The sequence below is a fragment of the Equus caballus genome, chromosome 3, assembly GCF_041296265.1.
Source record: "Equus caballus isolate H_3958 breed thoroughbred chromosome 3, TB-T2T, whole genome shotgun sequence".
NCBI lineage: Eukaryota > Metazoa > Chordata > Mammalia > Perissodactyla > Equidae > Equus > Equus caballus.
Genome location: NC_091686.1, coordinates 2,155,040 through 2,180,998, shown reverse-complemented (window position 1 = coordinate 2,180,998; position 25,959 = coordinate 2,155,040). Strand labels below are relative to the sequence as shown.

The 25,959-nt window shown below is 47.5% G+C and overlaps 1 long non-coding RNA gene across 3 annotated transcripts; it reads right to left on the bottom strand.

The window, feature by feature from the left end:
- Positions 1-1,603: 1,603 nt before the first annotated feature.
- On the bottom strand, positions 1,604-25,652 carry LOC138923691 (uncharacterized). 3 transcript variants are annotated; one of them, XR_011437674.1, is made up of 5 exons: positions 25,532-25,652; positions 22,143-22,299; positions 21,370-21,548; positions 18,755-18,892; positions 15,695-17,085 (listed from the first exon to the last, which is right to left on the bottom strand). It is a non-coding gene; the product is annotated as an uncharacterized lncRNA (long non-coding RNA). The 3 variants fall into 3 exon arrangements; XR_011437673.1 differs by lacking the exons at positions 15,695-17,085; positions 18,755-18,892 and adding an exon at positions 1,604-2,152; XR_011437672.1 differs by lacking the exon at positions 18,755-18,892.
- Between the last annotated feature and the right edge of the window lie 307 nt (positions 25,653-25,959).

The window sequence follows — 25,959 nt, the reverse complement described above, 5'->3', positions numbered from 1 at the left end:
TTGATAATTGATCCTGCCAGCAGAAGCATAATGAACAATGGCACTGACTCTCAGCTTCAGCGTCAAGAAGACATCTGAGAGTGGTGGGGACTATGGTGAACTGGTGACACAGACACTAACTGAGAGGACAGCTGTTAGTGCTAACTGATTGTGGCCATTTAGCAGCCAAGCAGTTCCAAATCTTGTTTTTAAAGCAAGAAAGGTGGAATTTTCATGTGTAATCCCTGGCTTTTTAAGTGTAAGTTTAATAATGCTTAAAACATAGTATGCTAAAAACAATGGCAAAAATATAGCATAGGGAAAAACCCCACAATGTGGGCCAAACAGAGCACATCTTCAGTGCTACACCAGCCTACAGCTATTGCTTTGCAACCTCTGCTATAGACTATGTCTACGGATGTAGTTGAAGAAAGGGCATGACAATTTCAATGGGTCAACATTGCTGTATATTAAAACAAACAAATAAAATAAGGACTCCATGGAGAAAACAGATCTTGGTCCTTTGGTAATGACCCATTTTTGTATTCAGGTAAGGGCACTGAATAATTCTTTTAGTTCCTTCGGATGTCAAGCTTTTGGGTAAATCAGCACTTCTTTTTCTCTCCAACTCATGGGCACTGTGTTAGCCAGAGCTCTCCAGGGAAAGAGAATCAATAGGATATACGGGTGCATGTATATACATGTCTCCACATATAGGTCCTGAACTAATAGGATACATGCATACATATGGGCTCTGTTTCCCTATAGAACTCTGACATTACATGTGTATATATTTGTGTGTGTGTGTGTGAGTCTGCACGTGTCTGTATATATCTGTGCACACATATACAGAGAGAGATAGAGAGAGTGATATAGTTGCAGTCCAAGTCTAAAGGCCTGAGAACCAGGAATGATGATAGTGTAAGTTCCAGTCCGACTTCCAGCAGGCTTGGGACCCAAGAAGAGCCAGAGTCTCAGTTCAAGCCCGAAGGCAAGAAAAGACCCACGCCCCGGCTCAGCTCCGTAGTCAGGCAGGAGGAATTCCCTCTTTCCCAGACTTTTTGTTCTAGCCAGTCTTCAAATGATTGAGTGAAGCCCCACCCACATTCGGGAGAGCAATCTGCTCTACTCAATCTGCTCTACTGGCCAAGTTTCAGATGTTAACCTCATCCATAAACACCCTCACAGATACACCCAGAATAACATTTGACCAAATGTCTGGGCACCCTGAGGCCCAGTCAAGTCGACACATAAAATCAACCATCACAGGGGCCTCCCAAGGCTCCTAGCTTCTCCACCCGCAAATACGGACAGAGACAGCATGGTACAATCCAGTGCTCTGGGTTCTAACTTCAACTCTGTCGCCAAATTGCTCTGTGACCCCATACATGTGTGTCTCGCAATCTTCCCATCCTCTGTGACGTGTGAGAGCTGAATTCCATGGCCCACAAGGTCTTTTCCACCTTAGCATTTCCTGCTGTCGTCTGCCATATGGACTTGGAAGCAAAGCAGACCATATTTACCAGGCACACCTCTTGTGACTTTATTGAGTAATTTGCACAAAACCTTCAAGAATAATTTATTCGCCCAGTGGTGTGAGACGAGGGGAAGAAAATCAATAGAACAGTGTCTCAGTTGTTTTTTATTTTCTAAACCTCGAAGAGATTTTATTCCATTTCAGAGTTCTTGCAGGCACCTTACTCTACAATTGTCTTTCTGGCCAAGTTTCAAGAATGACTAAAAGGATTCATTTTAGGCACTGAAATCCCCTGCCTCGCTTGGAAACTGCAGGAGAGACCCCTCCTGGGGAGACTTTTCCAGGGCTTTTCATGACACTTGAGAAATTACTGGAGAAGTGCGAGGGTAGAGAATTTAGGAGGAAAGCAACATTCGCTGGCACTCCCTCTCATCTCGAAGTGATTCTGGGAAGAAATTTAGAGTCCACTTGTTTCAAATTCAATTGCCACCTCTTCAACAACATGAAGCTGTTACACTCACTTCTCTTCCATCAAAGTAACGGGCAAACTGACACCTTGCTTAAACAGACTCGCCACACTGACTGACTGCAAAGAATATCCATAGATTTTGCGTCTTCTTTTATGCAGAAAGTGGAGAGCATCACCAGCCTGGGAGGTTTGGCAGCTTCTTCTGTTTTCTGACCCGAGCTGGTCAGCTGAGAAGAAAGTGAGAGAAAGGCCTTGAATTAAAGAGACCTGGGTTCTAGTCCCAGCACCACCACTGACAAGGCTTGAGTAGGAGATTTAATCTCTTCAAGCCTCAAATTTCTCATCTGCAAAATGGGTATCACAGGTTCTATCCACTTTCGTCATGGAGTTGCAGGAAGACCACAAGGCTAACATCTGTACCTGCTAGGTTTCTTGGTTGCAAGTGACAGAAAACAACACTGTCTGCCTGAACAAAAATTGATCCATTGGAAGCATAAAAGGGGTTCGCAGGGTCCATAGGACACTGCAAAACCAGAACTAGATACGGATAGAGCCAAGGGTCTTGTGTCAGATACCACACCTGCTCAGTCTCAGCCCCAAATCCACTCTTCTGCACTCTGCTCTGTGATGCTGGGGCTTCAACTTTCCAAGCTACACTCCTCCTGCTACTTTCTGCCAGTAGAGGTTGCTAGAGGGAGACTCCTCTCTCCTTTATGTTTTAGCTATCCATTGACTTTTCTCTTATAGGGACATCTGTCATCGGATTTAGGGCCCACCCTAAATTTTGAATGATATCATCTCAAGATCCTTCACTTAGTTACTTCTGCAAAGACCCTTTTTCCAAATAAGATTACATTCGCAGGTTCCGAGTGAACATACCAGCCCACTGCAGTATGTGAACATTCAACCCGCTATAAATAGTGACATCTCTCTCACTTTTCTGATTACTTGCTTAATCTTTCACCTTCATATTAGGAGGACAGCTAGTGTTTCCCTCTTAAGGCCTCTCCCAATCATGGCTTTTCCAGGAATCCTAGGGACCTAACACAGTCCAGGGGGAGCAGATGGTCATCCCAGCTCTCCATATGAAGAAACCTTTAGAGATGGGTCAGTCCACTGTGGCTGTGGACCTTTCACCAATACACTAAGCGCAACTCATTCCCTGGATGCTGGTTGGCTGCTGAAGTCCCTGCCTAGTCTAGATCCCTGCAGAGGCCCTCTCGTTCTTGGGGGAGGAGCAGCAATATCATTCTTTGGTGCCAAACTTGGCCCAGGACTCCCTAGAATTGGGCATGGAAGAGTGCAGCTCATTTTCCTCCCCATCCCACCACCTCCAGAGATTCAGGCAGCTCCTAGGACCCTGGGTCCACCCTGGGTCTATTTCTCACCACCTCTTAGAATGAGAACCATCAATCCTTGCCTCCCAGAGACCCTCCCCTATGGGACACGTATTGCCTGCTTCTTTCTGCTCAAAGCACCACAGCTCTGACTACATAACCCTCCTTCTAACGACCCTGGGCCACAGCCCTTCCTCCTGAGGGAGACCCCAAGTGAATCCAAGGTGTCTACACCTACTCTTTGGAGGATGGAGGAACTGACCTTCAACAATTCCAAGGTGGTTTGCTGGCACTGACTAGAGGGAGGAAATCCCACAAGCTTAATCTCTGGCAAAGCATAACTCTGGGGTTACATGTTATGTGAAAAATCAAATTGCAAAACAGCACAAAGAGTGTTGTCCCATTTGAAGTAGATAGATGTAGATCTCAGAACGATACCTGTTAAATTATTTACAGCAGTTCTCTCTAGGTTATGGGATTATGGAGTCTTTTTATTTTCATCATTTTCTTATCTACATTTTCTAAGTTTTCCCCAATGTGCATATATCAGTTTTGTAATGAGACTTTTAAGGTTATATAAAAAAATAATACCAGCACCTTGCAGTCACAGCGTGTTCTGCTGCATCTCACATCGCTAATCTAATTTCCTATCTGTGAGGGCAGGAGGGCAGGTATTTTTATCTCTGTTTGATAGATGGGGACTCTGAGGAACAGGACGTGTGAGATATGACCTGCCAAGGTCTGAGGGAAACACTAGGACCAGGACCCAGGTTGGGCTGCCAGCTCTCAGTTCTGGCGGCTTTGCCCGTGCCTGGAGCAAGCCAGAGTGGGTTGGAATTCTCAAAAAATGGCTCCAGAAACTGTGAATTTGTAAAGTCAGGACACCGCAGTGCCAAAGGCACCAATGCCCCTGGCTTTGGCCAGTTGGGAGACTAGTAGGGGCAAGAAGCTGTGGGACTATGTGAGACACAAGCCTGCTGACTCCGGGTCGCCAGAAAGGGAAGGAGGCCTGATGCTCAACAGAAAGGAATTGGGGGGGAGGTGGCCCCCCAGTCGAGGTGCTAATCTCATGTAGAGGTGAGCCCGAGGTGTCAGCAGTGCAATGTCCAGGTGCTATGCAGCCTCGGGGGAAAACCCTCAAGTTCTCGAGTAAGTGGGAGACCGCCACAAGTCCACCGCCTCCTTGGCCCATCAGGGGCCTGAGAGAGGGGAGGTAGAAAACGCCCTCCTTGCCCAGACAGGCCCCCCAGTTCTTCCTCTAGGGAGCAGGGATGAAGATGGATGAGGGGGTATACTGTTCTCAAAGCGCTGTGCTCAGATGCCCAGTGCTAGAGGCAGGGTAGCAACTCGACCAAGGTTTGCTGAGTTCGTAAACTCTTTCATCCAAACACACAGCCCCCATGAGACAGGCACAGCATGTGCTATCACCTCCATTTTAGCAACGAGGAAACTGAGGCCCAGGCCATGACTTGCCCAAGTTCACATTAGTGAGCAGCCAGGTAGGGACTTGAACCTGGGTCCCCCAGCTCCCAATTCAACATACTCTCTGCTCCACACATTGGGCAGAGGACCACTTCAGAGATACCTGCATTGGCTCTTTTGCTACCAAATTGTCCCGAGGCAACGTCATATATATGACAGAAAATGACTCCAAGTGCACTAATTAACTCCCAGGGCGACTTTGCATTCCACCTGATCCCAAAGCCCCAAAGCACTCTGGGTTCTGAGTTGCCTGCAACAGAAGGGAAGACAGAGTCTAAGGCGAAGTTCTTACGGGGTGCGGAGGAGCAGGAGGAGGAGAAGGAATCGGATTGATTGTTGTCTTGATTAGAACTTGTTTCATTGCAAGTGAGAGAAACTCAGCCCAAATCTGCTCAGGCAGGAAGGAGAATGTTTGAGAAGGATGGAGAAGTAAGCTCATGTGACCCTGGGAGCACTAGGGCTTCAGCTGGTCTCAGGGCCAGTTGGATCAGGGTGTGAACATCTCCAGGTTCTCTCCCTCTCTCTCCCCACTTTTTGAGTTTCTCTTTTCATTTGTTAGCTTGCTTCTTTCTTGCTGCAAACCAGCTTCCTCCAACTGGGGGGATATCTTGGTGCTGAAAGCTTATGGGCCCTACTTTTCTCAGCTCCGATCACCAGAGAAGGCCTCAACTGCTCCCTCAGGTCTTGCATTTTTAAACCCAGGTAAGGAACATTATTGGCTTATCTGAAATCAGGTGCTCACCCCTAGGCCCATCAACAAGGCCAGGACAAGAGTCGCATCGTAGAGGGCACATCTATCAGGCTAGGAACGTCCAGAGAAGAAGCATCATCAAAAGTTGACTCTATGTGGCTTCCAATTGGATTTCTCATCTTTGAAAACCATTTGTGTCACGACCTGTGCTGGGCTCGTTTGTTGCATGATCTCATCTGTCTTCACAATTGCCCCACGAAGGAGCTATCATCACCCCAGCTAAGAGAAGAGAAAGCTGAGACCCAGAGGGGTTAAGTAACTTGCTCCCACCCTACAGCTGGTGGGCAATGGAGCCAAGATTTAAGTTCGCTTCTGTTTGGCTCCAAAGCATGTTCCCTTCCCTATACCATACTGTCTCTTTAGCTTAATAGGCACTTAAAGAACACCTAATGTGTGCAAAATCCTGTGAGGTATACATAAAGTAATCCGAACTGGTGCCTGCCTTTCTAGAGTCTGTTTGGATGACCTCACTCATCCCCAAGAAGGTGTAATAGCCGCAGAAGAGTTACAGACGAGGTACGAGGTGCCGCACAGTGGGGGAAAGGCAAGGAAATGTGCACTTACTGAGCACTGACTGTGTGCCAGGCCCTGTGCTGAATATTTTCACATTCATCCTCTAGACCTGCACTAGGAGAGCAGCCAGTAGTCAAGTATGGCTATTTAAATTTAACTCAATTAAAATTAAATACAATTTAATTTAATTTTCACTTCTTGTCACTAGCCACAGTTCAAGTGCTCAATAGCCGCTTGTGGCTGGTGGCCACCATATTGAACAGCACAGACATGGAGCATTCCCATCACCACGGGAAGTTCCATCGGACAGCACTGGTCTAGACTGGAAGCTCCATGAGAGCACGCACGGGGTCTGCTTTTCACTCTCCGTGTTATGTCCAGCACCTCGCAGAGTACCTGACACAAGGTAGGCACTCAATAGTCACATGAACACATAAACATATATATTGTAGATTCAAAGGCAACTTTCATTAAGAGACTTGTTGTTTGCTAGCGCCATCGAGTCAATTCTGGCTCCTAGTGACACTGTGCACAGCAGAGTGGAACCCTGCCTCGTCTTTTGCGCCATCCTGTCACCTTCCGGCGTTGTATCAAACAGTGCTCCCCTGCTATCCATATGGTTTTCACGGACAATATTTTCGGACGTGGGTGGCCAGGTCCTTCTTCCTAGCCTGTTTTAGTCTGGAAGCCCTGCTGAGAGCTGTCCACCGTGGGTGACCCTGCTGGTACTGGAAACAACAGCAGCAGAGCTTTCTGCATCACAGCGACACGCAGCCACCACAGAATGACACCCGACAGACAGATGCTGTGGTTCCCTGACCAGGAAATGAACTCAGGCCACGTCAGTGAGAGTGCTGAATCTTAACCACTAGGCCACCAGGGCTGGCATTTAAAAGACAGCATACATTTAATTATAACTTTCTGTAAAAATACAAAGGAAAAGAGGCCAGTGGGGTATGCCTAGAGTCCCTGCAGGCAGCACATTTTGGGGGCAGCCTGAGGCTAGGGGAGGGTTAGAGGTGTCACAATAACCATCCTTTATTGAGTGTCTATCACATTCAACCCAATTTATTGAATTTGTCATTTCATTGACTCCTCTTAACAGCCCTATAAGATTATATCCCCATTTTATAGATTAGGAAACTGAGACTCAAAAAGGCTAAGTAGCCCACTTAAAATCACACACAAATTAAGTTCCAGAGCCTTCAAAGCCCACACTGTCACCCACCACAGTGCCACCATTCCATCTCTTCCCTGTGGAGCTAGGGCCTGCCTTGCTCCCGGTGTGGAGAATTTTCAGACTTGGGGTGAACCTGCCTCAGCCCCCACCCCTGAGCAGGCAGATGTTTAGTTCCCTTTCAGTGTCCCCAAGCCCAGCAGACTAAGTCATCAGCCACACCTGGCCCAGAGGCCGGAGGCCTGGCGCGTTTGCCTCGCCACCCGGAGGAGAGTGACTCTTCCTCGCCCCCTTGTGGCCAGGTGAGGCATAAGCTCAGAGAAATTGTAGTGCAACAGGGAAACCCCAGTGGGTGGTGATCTGGGGGTGCAGAATCAGCAGGGAGCTCGCCTCCATTCTAAGGGCAAAGGGGCTGGGAGAGAAATTACTTTTCTTCAAGTGTCCCCGTTTTCAGGGCCAGTGTGGCTTCTTCCTTGAGTGTGCATTTTCACTAAAGGATAAAGCGTATTACCTTTCCTTCAAGAGTTCTCATCTGCAAGTTTTCAGGGCGTTTCCTTGTCTAATAGCTCTTTTCTTGCTTATTTATTTATTGCCCATATTTGATTAAAACGTATTATATTCTCAGGAGTTCCCCTCCCCGCAAAGGTCACTTTCCACAGGCTCGATTTAATTAACCAGTGCTGACTTGAGGATGAAAGGTACAGACAAAAGGTCTTCCTTATCCGATCTGAGCCCAAATAAAACCATATCAACATTTCACCTTTTGTTCCCGTGCAAGAAAAGGCTGTGGTGCATTATGTGAAAAGTTATTGAAATCAATAGGAAAGAAAGAAAGGAAAGCAGTGGACAGCTGTGGCAGGAAATTTGGATCCCCCAAGTCCTAACAGGAAAGAAAAAGGAAGAGAAGGAGAAGGAGGGCGAGGGGAGACAGAGACAGAGAGGCAGTGCTGGCCTAAGCCTTGTTTTAAAATCAAATCAAGAAAAGACAACCATTTTGCACAAAAGCATGTGGCTCTCCTAAAGCTACCTCTGTTTCCCGACGGAGCCCCAAGAATCTGAACTGCACAACAGCACAATCGTGCCTGCTTTCATCGGCACCTCACAAGCCCCTGGAAAAATGCCTGGCACATGGTAGCAACTCGCTAGATATTTGTCAAACACTAATAAACAAACTCCACGCCAGCTGAGTTCTCACTAAGTCTACCTTTAACTCACTCTGGACCCTGAGCCAAGTCCTTCCTCTCTGAGCCTGAACAGCTCCATCTGCAAATAGAAAGACAGTGCTCCTTGTCCTGTGCTCCTGGCAGGGAAGCTGTGAGGATAAGGCAACGGAGGCCCGTTGGAAAGGCCAGAGCATCATGCAACACAAGCCACCACCTTATTACCACTTCCTCTCATGCCCCCCTAGACAAAACCACAAGCTCACGGCTCCCTTTCACCGTCACAGAAGAAAAGTCAAAACAAGGGAAGAAATGAGAATATAATCACTAGTGCAGAGGGATGGGAAAGGAACAGAGGAGACACCAAACAGAAGCAAACTATTGCTGGGGTCCGACGGGGAGAGGGTAGCTGGGTCGTGTGCTCTCACACCTCAGTGCTTACCAAATTGCAGCAGATGTCTGCCTTCTTGCCTGAATTCTCAAGGCAGTAAATAGTGTGTGACACACGGAGGCCCCTGCAGCGGGTAAAGGTCGCCAGGTGTGCGCCGCTGCAGCGAGGAGTTTATTAAAGGCCCGGCAGGTAAAGCTTCCCACAGACTAAGGGCTTCACAGCCAAGAGTTCCCACCCCCCAGCGCCACCAGGAGGCTGAACCACCAGGCCAGCCATGCAGCCAGTGGGAAAAGGCTTCCGCCTCCAGTTCCCTGGGCTCACACGGGTTGCTTCTCCCCGACAGTGGAGGCGAATTACAGATGTGTCTTCTGCCTGCAAGAGGGGAGTGAAGTATGTTCCTAGCGTTGTGAGTGACAGTATCCGCATGATGAGAAAGATGAATCCAGCCCAGCTAGGAAAAGAGAAGGAACCCTGTGCCACCCTTCCAGCCTGGTCTCCTGCCCCTGGGCACAGAGGCGAGCCCAGTGGCTCCACGTGTTTGACTCTTCTCCAGCCTCTACTTAAATTCTCTGGCCCAAACACACCAACCAGGACAATTTGTTCTTGCTCAAAACCACCTCTGCCATCACCACTCAGGGAAATGAGAATGAGCCGGTCCTTCTGACCCTCTCGTGAGCTCAGCGGTTGAAGACGAGGCCTCCACCCACCAGGCTGCTGGTCAGCTCTCCAGGCCTTTCCTCTGGCTCGCCTTGCTCTTCATGGCAGCACCTTCAAAGAGCTGCCTTCCTCTCTCTGGGCCTCAGTTAGTCATTTTCATTTATTACTAACATCCTGAGAGGCAGAGAAGCTGACCAAGAGATGACACCTTTTTAAGGAGTTTTAGGTTCCCTAAAGGAAAACAATGATCATCCGGAAAAGAAGTTTCCATTCTCTGGGTGACAGACAACTGGGAGAACTGAGGTGTTGCTGGGCATTCCCTTTGAAGGTTCGCCAAAGATTTATTGAGCACCCGCCACGTGCCAGGCACATCTGGACATTTGGGAGCTGTCAGCGAGCAAGCAGGGCAGGATCCCCGGCTGTGGAGTCAAGATCCCAGGTGATGGGGAGCAAGACACGACAGGCACAAGAAACAAGTAAATGACGTAGTGTGTCCTAAAGTGGTAAATGCCACGAGGAAAGAGAGGGCGAGAGGGCTAAGGAGAGGCGGGACCGCTGGCAGGCACGGAAGTTTCTTCAAAGGACATTTTCCGTGGGGAGGAGTGTGTTCCAGAGGTGGGAACAGTGGGGCAAAAGTCACAGGAGAGAGAGCAGAAAGCAAGGGGACTCGAGAGCGGTTCAGCCTGGCTGGAGTGGGTGCCTCACGGGGTGAGTCAGATGCAGAGTGGGGACCAGAGTATAAAGTCCTTAGCTACGGCAAGCGGTCTGGACGTTGTCCTGAGAAGACAGAGAAGGCTGTGGAGGGACCACGTCTGGAGGTGTGTGAGCAGAAGTGATGAAGCAAGGGGAGGACTGTGGATTTCCAGTCCTTCTCTCCCTCCAAGTGCACGGGACTGTTGCATGTCTCTGTTCCTGAGGTTGTATATGGCCATGTGCCCTGCATTAGTCACTGGAATGAAAGCAGAAGTGTCACATGTCCCTTCCTGTGCAAGCACGTAAGAGCTGGTTTGCTTCTCCGTGATGACCGTGCAGCCGTGGGCTAGTCTCCCTCAGCCTGAATCGCTGACTCACAGCGTACAGGACAGTTGCCCTGGACAGGTGCCCAGACCTGAAGCTGACTTGATGTGACTAAGAAATCACTTTTGTGGTACTAAGTCAAGACTTGGGGGTTTTTTCACTGCAGCATAACTTGCCTGATCGTGACTAACACAAGGATTATTTCAGATAGCCCAATTCTTCACTAGACTTCAATCTTATTCCTAGAGATTGGCCAGAATCATCCCAATCTCAATGCAATTCATGGCTCCTTCCTCACGCCCCGTCAGCGACAACCTAGCTCGCACCCTGCTGTGCCCTGTCGATGATTGTCAGCAGTCCTGATATTCTCTAGAATGTCTTGAAACTGCGTGAGTCGCCTGTTTCATTTCTTTTATCCAATAGTGCTGTGAGCTGGCGAGAGTGACCACAAGGACTCTATTTTGCAGAGGCAGAAACTGAGACAGAGGAGAGCCAAATGACACGGCCGAGGTCACATACGAGAGAAGACGCATTTGGGCCTTGAGCCTGGGCCTTCAAGGTCATTGTCCACCTGTCCCAGGACCTGGTGATGAGCACTGCAGGGGTGAGAGGTGGAGAATGTTCTGGGCTGGAGGCCAATTTCTAATCCTTCTCTGATCGTAAGGGTGCCCCTGCATCCCCCACAGCAGGCTGTGGCTGCGCTGGAGGTGGAGAGGCTGGGGTCCGTCAATAGACTCTTCCCCACCCCCACCCCCATCTGCCACCTGCCCTCCGTCTGCCCAGACACGGTGGCCACCTGACGGTTTTGCTCACAGCTCAGGCTGCTCCCTGCCTCACGACTTTGCAGAGGCTGTTCTCATCTCAAAAGCTCTGCTTCTCCCCTGGTTGCCCATCCCAAATCAGCAATCACTCATGCTTCTGCTCTCGGCTGATATGTCGTCTCCTCCAGGTGGGCTTCCCTGATTGCTCAGACAGTGTTGTGTTACCTGCTCTCCACCCCATCCACCCCCTTATAATGTCCATCACCAATGTGCTCACCTTTGGACAACATCTCCCTTCCTTCTAGGCTATAAGCACCATGAGGGTAGGGTCCTTTGCTGTTTTTCTCATCCTAGCATTTTGAACTTGATAAGCCGTGCTAAATATCTGTAGATGAAATGAATAAACTGTCAAAAGCTGGACAGATGGAAGGGATTTTTGTCCGTCTACATGAAATGGAAATTCCACCTTCCACGGCTCAGGCAGCATTTCACAGAGCCTCTCACCATAGGTGTGTGAGTGCATTTTAAATAAAAAGACTCAGTCCCCAGACACCGCGGGCAGCCGCATCAGAGCCTTTCCCAAGTAATGAACTTCCCCGGCATTATTGCTGCATTAAATCGTGTTAATCAAATGGGAAGTGGTAAGCGGTTTTCCTCCCTCTGCAATCTTTCCTGAGCCGTACATTCTCAGTGGGAAAATAAAAAGGCCGATGCGGATCAGAGTCCAGAATGGATCAAAGAGTAGCAGCGGTTTGGATTTGTGTTAATTTTGCACGTACAAAAAAAATCCCTCCTCGTTTCTCTTTATTAAAAAGAGGCAGAAGCGTGGCGATAACATACTATTTGAAGAGTGACAATCAAACGCAGAACATTTTGCTCTGACACTCAGAGGCAGAGGGAGCAGAAAAGCCACTCAAACAAGACGCTGCTCACCAGCTCTGTGCCCGAGAACAAAGCCTGTTTGCCAAACCACCCTGCAACGACATGTATTTTCAGGTGGGTGCAGGTGGATGGGAGAGTCACTCTCCTTTCCTCAAAGTGGCCATCAGTTCAGGATTCAAATGAACTCATCCCTCCCTCCTGCATCCAGTGTCGGGTACTAAACTCTGCGCTGGACCGAGAGGCGGCCGAGCTGGGCCCGAGCGCTCAGGATGCTCCTCGGCTGGTAGGAGGTGCCGACCAGCCAGACACGTGTACGACGAAGGGGAGAGCGCTCTTCCCACAGAGGAAGGCGCAGACACTGGGCGGCACCAGGGCACAAGCGGGTGGGAGGCGAGGGGATCGGGCCCCCAGAATCCGCACGAGCCTTCCCCACTGAGCCTTGGCCTGCAGTGGGCATGAATAATCAGCTTTTGAATGTCCCCTTCAGGGTCAAGGAGTTTCCCAATTTCTAGGCTCCAGAGAAACTTCCCCAAACATAAGTGTCCTCCAACGGCATCCAGTGTCAACTCACATGGTGAATTTCAAGTCGACAGAGGTCCTTCAGAACAAATCTGGAGAAGGTGAAAAGTCCCATTTATATCTCCCCACGCTCTTATCCCAAAGGAGGCGGGAGAAGCTGCCAGATCACCACCAGCAAGGCCATCAATGTGTGCAGGACAGGGAGCAGGAAAAAAGGCAAGAGGGGAGCAAGCTAAACAGGTGAGGGGGGTTCGAGCGAGACAGGGACCACCTTGATTCTGACAGAGCGCTCCTCCCGTGAACGTGGGGGGCTCCGAGGGAATTTAGACAGCTGTCAACCAGGGTGGGCTCACAGCAGATACTCTCACTGAACCCTGACTGCTTGCCGGGCGCAGGGTGCTCGTCCTTTCGTATGCGACATCACCTTAAAGGTGACCCACTTAGCCCTCCTTCACAGGGGAGGCAAGAGGAGCTCTGAGATCCACTAATGTGCCGGAGTTCATGCAGTGGCAGAACCAGACCTCTGAGGGGGTCACCCCAAACCCGTTTCATCTTCACTGAAGCCTGCTGCGGGTTTCTGGGCGTATCTTGCAGTGTTTTATGAAAGTTAGAGAGTGGGAAAGCACAAGCAGCTCGGTTGCCCAATATCTTTTTAAAAAGCAATTACATTTCCCAGACTGTTAGTTGCTATGGCAGACTGTGCCCTTTTGGTATTTGGGAAATGTACGAACCAACAAGAATGCAGGGCTGCTGTGGCATTTCATGTGGCGCTGAAAGCTCGATGCTTCTGATGAGGGCCCACAGCCTTGGTGGAATTAGGGGCCCCACGTGCTCCAGAGTCATTCCCTCCGGCAGGACAGGGTTGCTGGGATGGGGCAGTGGAGGGGAAGGTCACCAGGCTGGGAGCAAGAGATCCGAGCCCAGAACCCGCCTCTGCCATTAACTGGCCATGGGTCTTTAGGAAAGCCGCATTTGTCCGCATCTGTCCTTCAGAAAAATGAAGCAACTTGTACCTGCTAATTGTGAGGACATCACAATTAGTGATCAAAAATGATGACCATAAACAACTTCCAAAGAGGACTCGGCCCACAAGTGCGGAGGGGCATCAGGTGTTGGCCGAAGCAGGCCTGGAGGGAAGCACGGCGAAAAGGAGGGGAGACTCATTGCTTGAAGGCGGTGTGGGAGCAAGAAGGCAACTCACACAAAGAGAGGAGGACTGGATTTTGCACATGCATACAGACACACATACAAATACATGTGTGTTATATCCATACACTTAATATATATTACAATAATGAGATAATAATATATATATTATATATAATAATGACACGATAATGATAAAGTATACTTTTCTTCTAGTTACTTATTTGCTAAAATATTTCTAATTTACTATGTGCCAAGTACTGTGCCAGGCACTGAAGAAACACCAGTAAAGAAAAGAGACAAAGTTTGTTACCTCCTTGAAGTTACATTGCCGTGGGGAGCTGACAGACAACAAAGGACTTGCTGTGTCATCGGCTCCTGCCCACGGTCCCCGCGTTCCTCCTCAGGATGACTTCTAACGGCTGCATAACACTCCGTTGTTTGGATTATCATAATTTAGCTAACTAGTCTCCTATTGTTTGGTGTTTAGGTTTTTTTTTCAAATTTGGGTGATTGTACACATTTATGTGGGCATTCACGAATGTTTCCTTAGGATATAAGCAAAGAAGAACCGTTGGGTCAAAGTATAGGAACGTTTCTAAGGTTTTGCTGCAATTATCAAGATACCCTCCCAAAAGACAGCCCCAGTTTCTACCTCCAGCTGTAGGGCATGAGGCTTAAAACCTAAATATTTTGGAATTAAACTAGAAATCAATAACAAAGATATCTGGGAAAAAATCCTCAAATGCTGGGAAATTAAATAATACATTTCTAAATAATCTGTGGGTCAAAAGGAAATCTCAAGGGAAATTAGAAAATAGCTTGAGCAAAAATAAAATACAGCATATCAAATTTATGGGATGTAGGTAAAGCACTGCTTAGAGAGAAATTTACAGCATTGGATGCTTTTTTAAAAAAGAAAAAAAAAGAAAGGCCTTATATTAATAACTGAGATTTTCACTTTAAAAAAAAATAAAGGAGAAGAGGAAAGTAAACCCAAAGGAAGTAGAAGGAAAGGGATGATAATGATAAGTGGGAATCAATGAAATTAAAAATAGAGAAAATAAATCAATGAAAACAAAAGTTGGTTTTTTAAAAATATCAATAAAATTGACAAACCTATAGCAGACGCTCAAAGAAACGGAAAAGACACAAATTATCATTATTAGGATTAAAAGAGAAGACATTACTACAGACTACACAGACATTAAAAGTTTCATGAGGGCATGCCGTGAACAATCCTACACTGTACACAGAGATTCAACAGCTTAGATAAAGTCGCATCGCTCCTTGAAAGCTGTGAACTTCTAGATTCACCCAGGAAGAATTCGACAACCTGAATAGTCCTGTCTATAAAGAAATTGAAATTATAGTTTAAAACCTTCTGAAAAAGAAAATTCCAAGACCAGATAGTTTCTCAGAGAACAAAAGAGGAGGGGACACTTTCCAACTTATTTTATGAGGCCAACGTTACCCTGATGCCCAAATCAGGAAAAGATGATACACGAAAACTGCAGACCAATATCCCTCACGAATACAGCCACAGAAGTCCTCATCAACATACCAGCAAATCAAATTCAGTGATACATAGGAAAGAACAATACATCACAGCCAAACGCCGTTTATCTCCAGAAGGCAAAGCTGGTTCAACGTTTGAGAATCAGTCGTAATCTTCCATATTAACAGATTAAAGGAGAAAAATCACATGGTCGTATCTTTAACCTGAGAAAGGGCATCCATAAAAAACCTACAGCTAATGTCATATCCTGTATATGAACAGTTATAGCAGCTTTATTTATAACCACCCCAAACTATAAAACAACCTAAATATTCTTCGATAGGTGAATGGATAAAGAAACATCGGTACACCCAGACCATGGAATACTACTCGGCAATAAAAAGGAACAAACTATTGATGTGTGTGGCACGTGGCTCTCACAGGCATTATGCTGAATAAAAGTAGCCAGTCACAAAAATTGTACACCGTGATTCCATTTATAAGACATTTCTATGAAAAAGCAAAACTGTAGGATGGAGAGAGATCTGTGGTTGCCAGGGATCAAGGCAGAGTGAGTGCTTTACCACCTAGGGGCAGCATGAGAAAATTTCTGGGGCAACAGGACTGTTCTGTGTCTCGACTGTAGCGGTGTGTAGTGGTGTCTATATGTTAAGACTCAGAGAATTGTACACCCAAAAAAGCGGGGTTGGTTTTGCTGTATGCAAATGTTTTAAAAGTTAAGCCCCTGTCTTCTTCTCATCACACTCCGCTGTGTCTCCAAAGAGGGCAGGCATCACTCAGAGCAACTGCTGGTCCTTCCCAACTTTGCTTTACAGGATATAACGCACAGCTGTTCGATTTTGTCTCCCAGAACCAATTTTCTCCCTTAATTACAACCGTATTTTTAATGGAGGAAACCTCGCTTTCCCATTTCGGGTGTTCTGGGTAGAAAGGTGATTAATTCTGGCCCTGAGAATGCTGTTTTTCTATGCCCTGCCCCTTGATCCTCCCAAACTTCCAGGTATGGTTCCTGCCTGCTTCTAAGCCTCGTCCCACCATGCTTTTAAGTTAGGCTGCTCGTGGCTGTAAATAGCCTTCTGAAAGTAATACGGAGATTTTATTATCTCACATGACCAGCAGTTCAAAGGTTTAGCAGTATCAAGGTTGGTTAATTTTGTGAATACCTGTCCATAATCAGGGCTCTGCCACCCAGGAAGAGGTGGGGGGGAGATGGTGCAGGCGTTAGGCAGCCAGCAGGGCCTCCTGCCACTCCCTCCTCACCCATCCTCCTAAGAGGCTTCCAGTGAACCGCCCTTTGCTGGAGGTAACCTGCGTCCATTCCCGTGGCTTGTAAACAAGGAATCCTAATGGATGCGCAGGGCCGATGTGACCCTGTGCTTCCACTGGAATATAAGCCCCCAGAGGGCAGGAGCGCATCACCACACAGTAACGAGCAAAAGTGTGACTGCCATGACCAGTCAGCAAAATGACTAGAATGTAGGCTGCATGAGGGTGTATGGTTTTTTTTGTTTTCTTCACTACTGAATCCCCAGTGCCCAGAAAAGCGCCTAGCACATGATCGGTACTCGATAAATATTTGTTGAATAAGTGGATGAAATTTTGGATCATCTGCAATAGACCTGGTGCCGCACTAAAGTCTGAAAATACAGCTGTAAACAAGTCAAACAAATAAGCTCCGACTGCCCGGAGACATTTGGGACACACAAATAATCAGCCTTAGGAGCTTCCTTCTCACAGCAGCTCTCAAGAACAGAGGACAGGAGTCTGAGAATCCAAGGGCAAACCAGGCCACTTTTCTTAGCATTGATCTGCCCTTTCTTATTGCCATCTGCTCTCTTCAGGATGTTCCTGGGGAAAAAAAGAAGAAACCAAATAAAATTAAAGATGTTGCCAGATGCTCCCAGCAGAAGTAACATCTTGGGTGAAAATTCCCCAGGCCCACTGATGCATTAATTGGTGCTGGGAGGTTGGGGACATCAGGAAGAGGCAGATATCAACGTGGATTTTTCTGGAGACAATCTCGGAGAGGAAGGATTGAGGACCCCAGTTAGAGGTCAAGCATCACAGCTCGGAACATCGGCAACAAGCACTGCCAGTCTGAAACGGCTTAGTGGTGCCATCTGCCCTTCCACACTCCACGCTTTGGGTTCCTAAGGACAAAACCTGTGCTTCTCTTTCCCACACAAGTGGATTCATTTTGTGGCTGGTGAACACCTTGCCCTGTCTCTGTTCCATCCAGTCACTGGGTATCCATGGAACATCCCCACCAGAAGGTCTGGAGGGCACTTCTAAGTCAACGTGTCTGAAATGCAGCTCTTTGCTTTCTCTCCTCCAACACCACCCATCACTACTGCTTGCACTACCTCAAATCCCGACTTAGTCATCACAATTCACTCCATCCCCCAAGCAAGAAATTGCAGTCATCCCAAACTCCTCCCTCTTTCCCATCCCCTACTACAGCAGATCTCCCACGGTGGCTTCTGAATGCCTCTACCACCTGCCCTGCCCTTTCATCCTACAGCCACAGTCCTGGCCCAGCTGTCCCCATCTCTCACCTGAGCTACCTCAACAATCTCCATGTGATCACCTTGTCCTGCGGCTCTGCCCCCCCAAGTCATTCCTCACAATACCCCGAGAATTCTCTTTGGGAGGAACCACCCTGATCTTGTCACTTCCCTGCTCAAAAACCTTTGATGATTTCTCTGTCTTGCTTTCATGGCCTTAAGTACCCATCCCAACCTGGGACCACCCTTCCCTTCCAGCTCTGTTGCCCTCCTCCTCCTCTTCCTCTGCCCCACTCGCTGCAGAGCTCCTTCCATGCTTAGTCCTGCTAGAGTGCAGAGCACATCATCTGACAGTCCTTCACATGCCTGTCTCCTCCCCGAGACTGTGACTCTTGGCAATCGAGAACCATGACTAGTTCATGTGTGTGTCTCCCTCTTCAAGGCCTCACTACTTCCCAAGGCAAGCCACTCCCAGCCCACTCAGCGGGACTCACCGTCTCCCTCACACATGATGTTTATTCCCACCTCCATCCTATTGCTCCTACTATGGCTTCCACCTCATAGTCCTCTTATACTTTGTCCCTAATACCCAAACTACTCATTTTGTAAGCGCCCTTCACCCATGCAGACTTTCCTGATGGCTCCTGCACTTTCTGGTTTGCTCTATCTTCCCAGAATGTGAGTTCTACTTGGGCACGTATCTTGCCTGTCTGGCTTACTGCTCCACCCCTCACTGCTTAGAACAAGGCATAGCCTGTTGAAAGAAGATGAGAAAAAGGAAGGAAGGAAGGAAGGAAGGAAGGAGGAAGCGAGGGAGGAGGCCTCCCAGCACCGAGACCTTCTATACGCTACTGTTTGTTCTTCCTTATTATTTATGCAATTGTCTGGTCTAAGAGGTCAGAGAAGGGAGAAAAATCACTATTGCTCAAAGCGATCCGAGGTCATTTCCTGGCATAGGCAGCACTTACCATGCATATACCAATTCAACCAACATTTACAGGGCCCCTACTCACAGTGCTAGACACCAGGTCCAGTGGTAACTGAGATGTACACAAGGTCCCTGACACGAACGAGGTTACAACCAGCAATCAAGAGCATCTAGGGTAAGGGAAGAAGCAGGGCAGACATCCAGCCCACGTGCACTGGTCGAGCTGTATGGGTTAAGATATTAAAAGAATTCCATACTCATTTTTAAACAGCTATTCCCTTGCACTCCCCCAAGGGCCCCTCTGCAACCTCAGCTGCCCTGGGCCATCTTCTGAGAGTTCCAGATCTTCCCACATCCCAAGAACAGAAGGATTAACACTTGCCAGAGCAGGGCCCTGGTGCTATAACTGACTGGCATTTGTTCTGATTACCTGGTGGCCCTGGCACACAGGTTGTTAAATATTTTGAATATCCCCTCTGGGTGGAAGGACAATTGGGACACTAGGGTGCGTCAGTCAAGAGTGAGCTTGGCCCTATCTGCTGAGTGGACGGTCTGCAAGAACCGCAGAAGGGGGTGGCTGAGCATCCCCACTTCCCCAGAAGCTGCTGTGTGGAAGTGGTACCTAACCACTGCCAAGAAGGCGAGGAGAAAGCTTAAGGAGCTCAGAGCTTCCCACCTTGAGGACAGGATCCAAACCCTGGTGTTGACTTTCACTGACAACTTCCTTAGTGTGGCCTCGAAGTCCTTGATAAGCTAGCTGCATCCCAGACTTTCTACATTAGGGTTCAGCTTGTTTTAAACTTTGAGTCAAATTTCTCTGTAATTTTTATGTGCTGGTTATCATGGAGGGGTCTCCTCTCTTGTGAGTTCTTGCTCCCCAGATAGAAAAAAGGTTAAAAAAAAACTTGGATAAAGCCAAACTTTTGGAGCTTTGATTTTATTTTTGCATCAATATCAATATCCCAGTTGTGATATTCCGTGGTTTTGCAAGATGTTACCACTGGGGGAAACTGGGCAAAGTGCACAGGGGACCTCTCAGAATGATTTCTGACAACTGCATGCAAATCTACAATGGTCTCAATGACAGTTAAAATCTAAAAACACCTGGACCCAATCACTCGCTCACACAGAGTCCCTGATCAGAGACTGGCAGGTTCTTTGTATATTGAGCAGTAGGCCAGAGAGGGTGCAGACCATAGGCAAGGCAAGAGGTCTTTCTGCTAAAGAGGCAAAAGGAGGCCTTCGGCAGCTGTTGGAGCATCCCCTGAAAGCTCGGACCCCAGGTGATGTCTCATCTACTAGGACCCCCAGCTCTGTGGCCCGTTTAGAGTTCTCAAAAAAGATATCGTTGTTGTTTCTACCATACAATCCTTCCGTCCTGCAACAGCAAACTGATTCTATGAGTGAACTCCCCTAACCCATTCCACATGTTCTGGAGGGGCTGCCAATCACACTGCCCTACCCCATCGGCCAAAGAATGGGCATATGACACAGGTCTGGCTAATCATAATCTCCCTCCTCACAGACAACCATCACTGCCAAGACTTGGATTCACAACCAGAGTTGGGCCAATCAGAGGCCACTGCAGATTTCTTTTTCCTCCAATACTGTCTGGAGAAGCACTCTTTCTTTTGACATTGCTGAGCTACGTGGTGTCAAAGCTAGAGCTGGATAAGGCAATGCCTACTCTCCCTGTGCTGCAAGGAGAGAGTCAATCAGTGGTAGGAGAGACTGAGGCCAATACATGGAGAGAATCCAAGAAATGAGAGTGCCAGGGAGAGATACAAAGAGACAGAGAGAGAAAGCAACTTCACCTGAGCCTCTGGAGATCTCCCTTTGGCATTTAGTTACATGAGATAGTACATCCTTTGTGCTTGAGACATCTAGAGTTGGGTCAGTCACCAGCTCATAGCTTAACCTTTTAGGAACTGGGCCTGTGAACTTCAACTGCAGTCCTCAGCTCACATCCCTGGGGAGTTTTCCCCAGGGAAAGCCCTCCAATTCTTCCTTAACACCCTGATACTGAAACTAGAGATGTGTTTCTAACAGTGACAACCATTAGTTCCATGGATGGCAAATGGAATGAGACTACAGATGGGCCATGCTGGGCCAAGATGCAGCAGGCAACTCTCCTGTATGTGTGGATCCCGAGCTGAGATCCTTGCAGTCCCTCTGCTGAGGCGGCTGCCTATTCCAAAAAGTTAATATTGTTTACAAGAGCTATTAGACTCAATGCAGGGAAAGATGAGCCAGGGAGAGAAGAGGCTGTGAAGTAAACAACTCCGTTTCTACCTCAGGGTATAGGTTACTGCTCTAGACACTCAGTTCAGGGACAGGTGGCCAAATACTCGGTAGGTGCTGAACAACATCCTAGGCACTGTGGGAATGGAGAGATGAGCGAGACCTGGGTCTTTCCTCCAGGAACTTGGGCTATTTGGGAAAACAGGCACCATCTTGTCTAGGTGTAGTACAAGGTACCTAGGTGCTGTATAGTACAATGATGCATATAGTACAACGAGGTTATAAGCAGGGCTCTGAAATCAGAATGTCTGGGTTCAAAATCCCAGCTTGGCCCAATCTATGAGCAGCCAGGAGCCAGATGCAGACATCAGCTGCATTTCTTTAGCAAGAAACCTAGCCTCCGTGGTCTTGGTGCCTCAGTTTCCTCCTCAGCAAAGTAAGAATTACAACAGTGCCTACCTCAGAATTGTAGTGAGGATTGAATTAGATAACGCATGTAAAATTCCCAGCAGGTAGTACATGCTTGGTAAATGGTATCTGTATTGTCATCATCACCATCATCATCAATCATTGTTACTATTATTATCACCAACACCACAGTGAGGACTTTGGGATAAGCCATGAAGGAGGTCAAAGTTCTGTGGAAACAGGGATGAAAGTGATTTCTTGGGGGCATCCAGAGAGGCTTTCTGGAAGAGGTTCCACGTGAGCAGGACCTTGAAGAATAAGTGGGGCTGGTGGGAGGATATTCTCAAAGCTACAAGGGCAACAGGCGTCAAGAACTAAAGCTGGAGTCATTCCCGCTTCTCTAACCACCCAGGCTTTAGTGCACACCAGCCTGTAGGAGCAAGGACTTACTCAAGTATCCAAGCACCCAAGATCTGAGCCACATCAGTGCACATGACCTTGTCCTTGCTGTTAGATCTACCACTTGGTCCTGGAAGCTAGGAGAGCTCATGTCTTATTCCCAGGCTCCTGAGGCAGTCAGCCTACCACTTTTTCCCTCTGGGCCAGAACTTCAAGCCCCAGAGTTGTGCCCAAACCTTTTCTCCAGGGGCCCTCATTGCCCAGCCTAGGCAAGCCCAGCCAACAGCCCTGAGCACTGTGCCTGTCATTTGATAGGCTCTCAGCACATAGATTATGAATAAATAAATTTTTGGAGACAATTTTCTTGTATCACTTAACCCTGAGCTATAGCTCCAGGAGTGGTGAAGAAATGCATGAAGTCTTGCCTGGCCCGTGGGCTGTCTGATTCATTCCTATGTGTGGGCAGCCAGGAGCCCAGAAATGGACGTCAGTTCCTTTAGGAATATGCTTTCTCTTCTAGGTGGTTTCCTTTTCTTCGGCCTCAAGAGTCTTCACAAAGAGGTCCCACTTTGTCATATGGTTCTAGAAGCAATTAGAAGGCAATCCTTATCAGAGGAAGCCTTAGGTAATGGCTTTCCGCCCAGCACACGCACACATGCACAAAATCTAAGAGCATTCAGTGGATATCTGTTGTTTCTGTCCATCCCTTGTTCTGGCCATGGCCGTTTAACTGTCGTCTAGAGAAGGACCTGTCCCCTCCTCTCCATCCATGTGGTTAAGGTGTGGCCGACACCCCAGGGGCACTTATCCCACAGGTGTGCAATTCAGCCAGCCTTAGCCACTCATCACATTCTCTCCCCCTGGCCGCAGAGATGTGTTCAGGGGTGAGTAGGTGATCCCAGTTGGCCCAATAAGGGGAAAAGCTGGAACTTTTGGAGGCACCATTGGGAATAGAAGTTCTCTTTTCACAGAGGTGGGCCCCTGGCTGCCAGCAGCCATTTTGGTGCCTCACGAGGAGAAGCTGTCTGAGGGTAAAGCCAGTACAGGAGAGCAAAGCTGGGATACGATCAAGGAGCATTTGTGCAGCTGAAGTTAGCCATGCCTGGAGCCACCCTAATCTTGTAAGCCCATAAATTCTCTCTTTTTCTTAAACTAACTTAAGTTGGGTTTTCTATCACTTATAACTGAAAGGTCCCGATGGTGCAAGTGAGGCAGCAGGAACACCATTTCAAACGTGCAAGAAAACCCTGTCTTGGACCTTGGAGATCTTTGTCCTTGGGAACTTGTTGTCTCTTTTGCTCATTCAACAAATGTTTATTGAGCCTCTATGATGGGTGTTAGGAAATTTTTTGATCTTCAAAATCATAAGTATGATTGACGCACTGGATATCAGGTAATCAGGGACGGGTCTCGGAGGAAGTCAGTGGTAAGTGAGACCTGAAGAAGTAAAGAAATGCACAGCGGTCCACAAGGACAAGAACACGTGGGCGGCTCGGGTCCTGGATGCCAGCTCTGACGCTCGCCAGCTGCACGAGCTTCTCGGGCAGGCACCTGGAACTCTCTGCCCTCAGTTCTTCTACTTTTAAAATGCAGATATTAATATCTGTCCTGCTGAAGCCACCTGGTTGTTGCCAAAACAAACAAAAAAAGGTGCTTCGAATTGTTAAAAGCAATATATATTTGGATGAGAGAAAACCATTTTACGAATTGATGTGAGGTACTTTAGCTTCTGGGCAAGAGAGAATAACAGAGGCCAGATTTATCCTCCCACCTTAAATAACTCAGAAACCAGACAAAATATATGGAACAATGGTTTTCAGACATTGTCCTATTGGCCTTGCAGGATTCCTTCCAGAGAAAAGGGAAACAAATGAATTGAGCCCTCTGATTCCTCTAGCTTACTGCCCGAATTAAGTTCCCAGAACGCTGTGCAGGGAGGAACATCCCAGGCAGAGACTGGTGGTCTCTCTGAGTTGAAGAGATATAACTGGAAGTTTGGAAAAGCCAAAGGAGTTAGAATTTTCAGGGCAGAGTACCACAGAGGAGAGCTCTGCGCAAAGAGGAGTCTGGAGATGCCCCGTCTAGAATGCAGCAGAGTATCAACTGAGGATGTAGACAGGGAGGATACCCAGGGCTGGGCAAGATGCCGCTGGAAACGAACAGGCAGCGTAATTCCCAGAGTTCAAACAGCTCAAATAGCTCACATTACCAAAATCCAGAGTAGAGAAATCCATAACACACATGGCCTCAGGTGGACCACTCAGAAAGGTATTGCCTCAGCCATAGAGTCAAACGAACTCTGTACTAAAGGCTCGTGTGGTCCAGCCTGACAAAGCTGAAAGCAAAGCTTAGCAGGATCAAACTGTTTCTACATAACTAAAGTGAGTCTTCGAACAAACCTCAGAAACATTTAAGGGAATAAAAAAATTCAGCACACAACGAGGTAAAATGCACAATGGCTGACACTCCAGCCAAAAATTATCAGATGTGGGGCCGGCCCGGCAGTGCAGCAGTTAAGTTCATACATTCTACTTCTCGGTGGCCTGGGGTTTGTGGGTTTGATCCCTGGTGCAGACAGGGCACTGCTTGGCAAAAAGCCATGCTGTGGTAGGCGTTCCCACATATAAAATAGAGGAAGATGGGCATGGCTGTTAGCTCAGGGCCAGTCTTCTTCAGCAAACAGAGGAGGATTGGCAGTAGTTAGCTCAGGGCTAATCTTCCTCAAGAAAAAAAAAAAAAACAGATGTGCCAAGAGTCAGGAAAATAAAAATAATGAAAAGAAAAATCAACCAACAGAAAAAGACCCAGAAATTATCTAGATGATACAAATGGTAGACAAAGACATTAAAATAACTGTTATAAATAGACTCCATATGTTCAAGAAGGTAGAAGAAAGCATAAGCATATTAAAAACACACACAGAAAATATAAAAAGAGCCAAATTGAACTTCTAGAGATCAAAAATACCATATTTGAGATGAGAAAATACACTGGAGAGAATCGAATTGACACGAGGCAGATGAGGAGCATCCTAGTTTGGGTACTTTGCTAAGGTGGAACGAAAGCAAACTGTTTACATATGGAAGGTGGAATCGTAAATTCAAAGCAGCTGCCAGGACACACTGGGTCTTTGTGAAAATTTTATAAAGATACCTCAACTGGGAGGACTGTTATAAAAAAGAACAATTCTAAAAGGCATGGCTTCCTTAGGGCTGACCCAGCTCTGAGCTCGGGCTGCACAGAGTGATGAGCAGAGCATCAGCCACATTTCAATCCACGTGCCCGTCAGCCAGGCATCTCGTTTCAGGTCATGATCTGCACAACCACACCACACACAGCGGCCCAGTCTACATCAGTACAAATAGAGGAGAAGGGGTATCACAGGCGTCATGGACCAGTGCTTCCCTAAAGACCCACGGACTGAACCCCAGTTCTCGCTCTGCCTGGGAGCTCTTTCACCTGCTTCTAAGAATCAGCAGAAAACCCACCGGCTAACTGTTCCTTCCTCTCTCTCTTCCTTTCTTCCTCCAACTCTGCCTCCATTCCCCTCTGTCCATCACTCTCCCATCATCTAGGACTTTATTTCACGTTGGCCAAAGGCAATTGTGTGCACCAGGCCTCTGACGCGCAGAAGAAATGAAAGAAGGGGACTTCTCAGCAACATGGTTAACCAGTCGACGGAGTCCCACACAGAGGCTGCTAGCAAGATTTAAATGCTGAAACATCGTTCCCAGAAAATGTCTTCATGCAGATCCCTCTCTAATGAGAATCTATAGTTTCATTTTAAAAAAAAGGAAATAGAAAAATCTTTGACCTGTTACTGGGCGCCTCAGCAACAGCACCAAGGGGTTGCTCAGAATCTACCCAGACGATCTACTCACTTCATATTTGCCAAGAAGATGACCCCGTTCTGATTCTATTCAGCCTTAGAACACAAAGGAAAGCCTTAGAACACAAAGGAATATTCAGAACCCTGGAGACGGAAACAATATAAAGACAGTCATTTCTCTCTGAAACAATTTGTATTTTCATATCTTTGATACACAGTCCAATACTCAAATCAATAGGCCAGTGGAGATTAACCCAGTGCAAGTTTAATAATGAAAATAGTTAAAAAAAAAAAAAGTTTTGGAAAGCTAGAGATATTACCTGCAGGTGTGTAGATTGTGGGGGCGGGGTTAAGTCGGCTCTTCCTTTTTTCCCCAGTGTAATGAAACAGAGAAGCTAAGCCTCCAAGTTGAT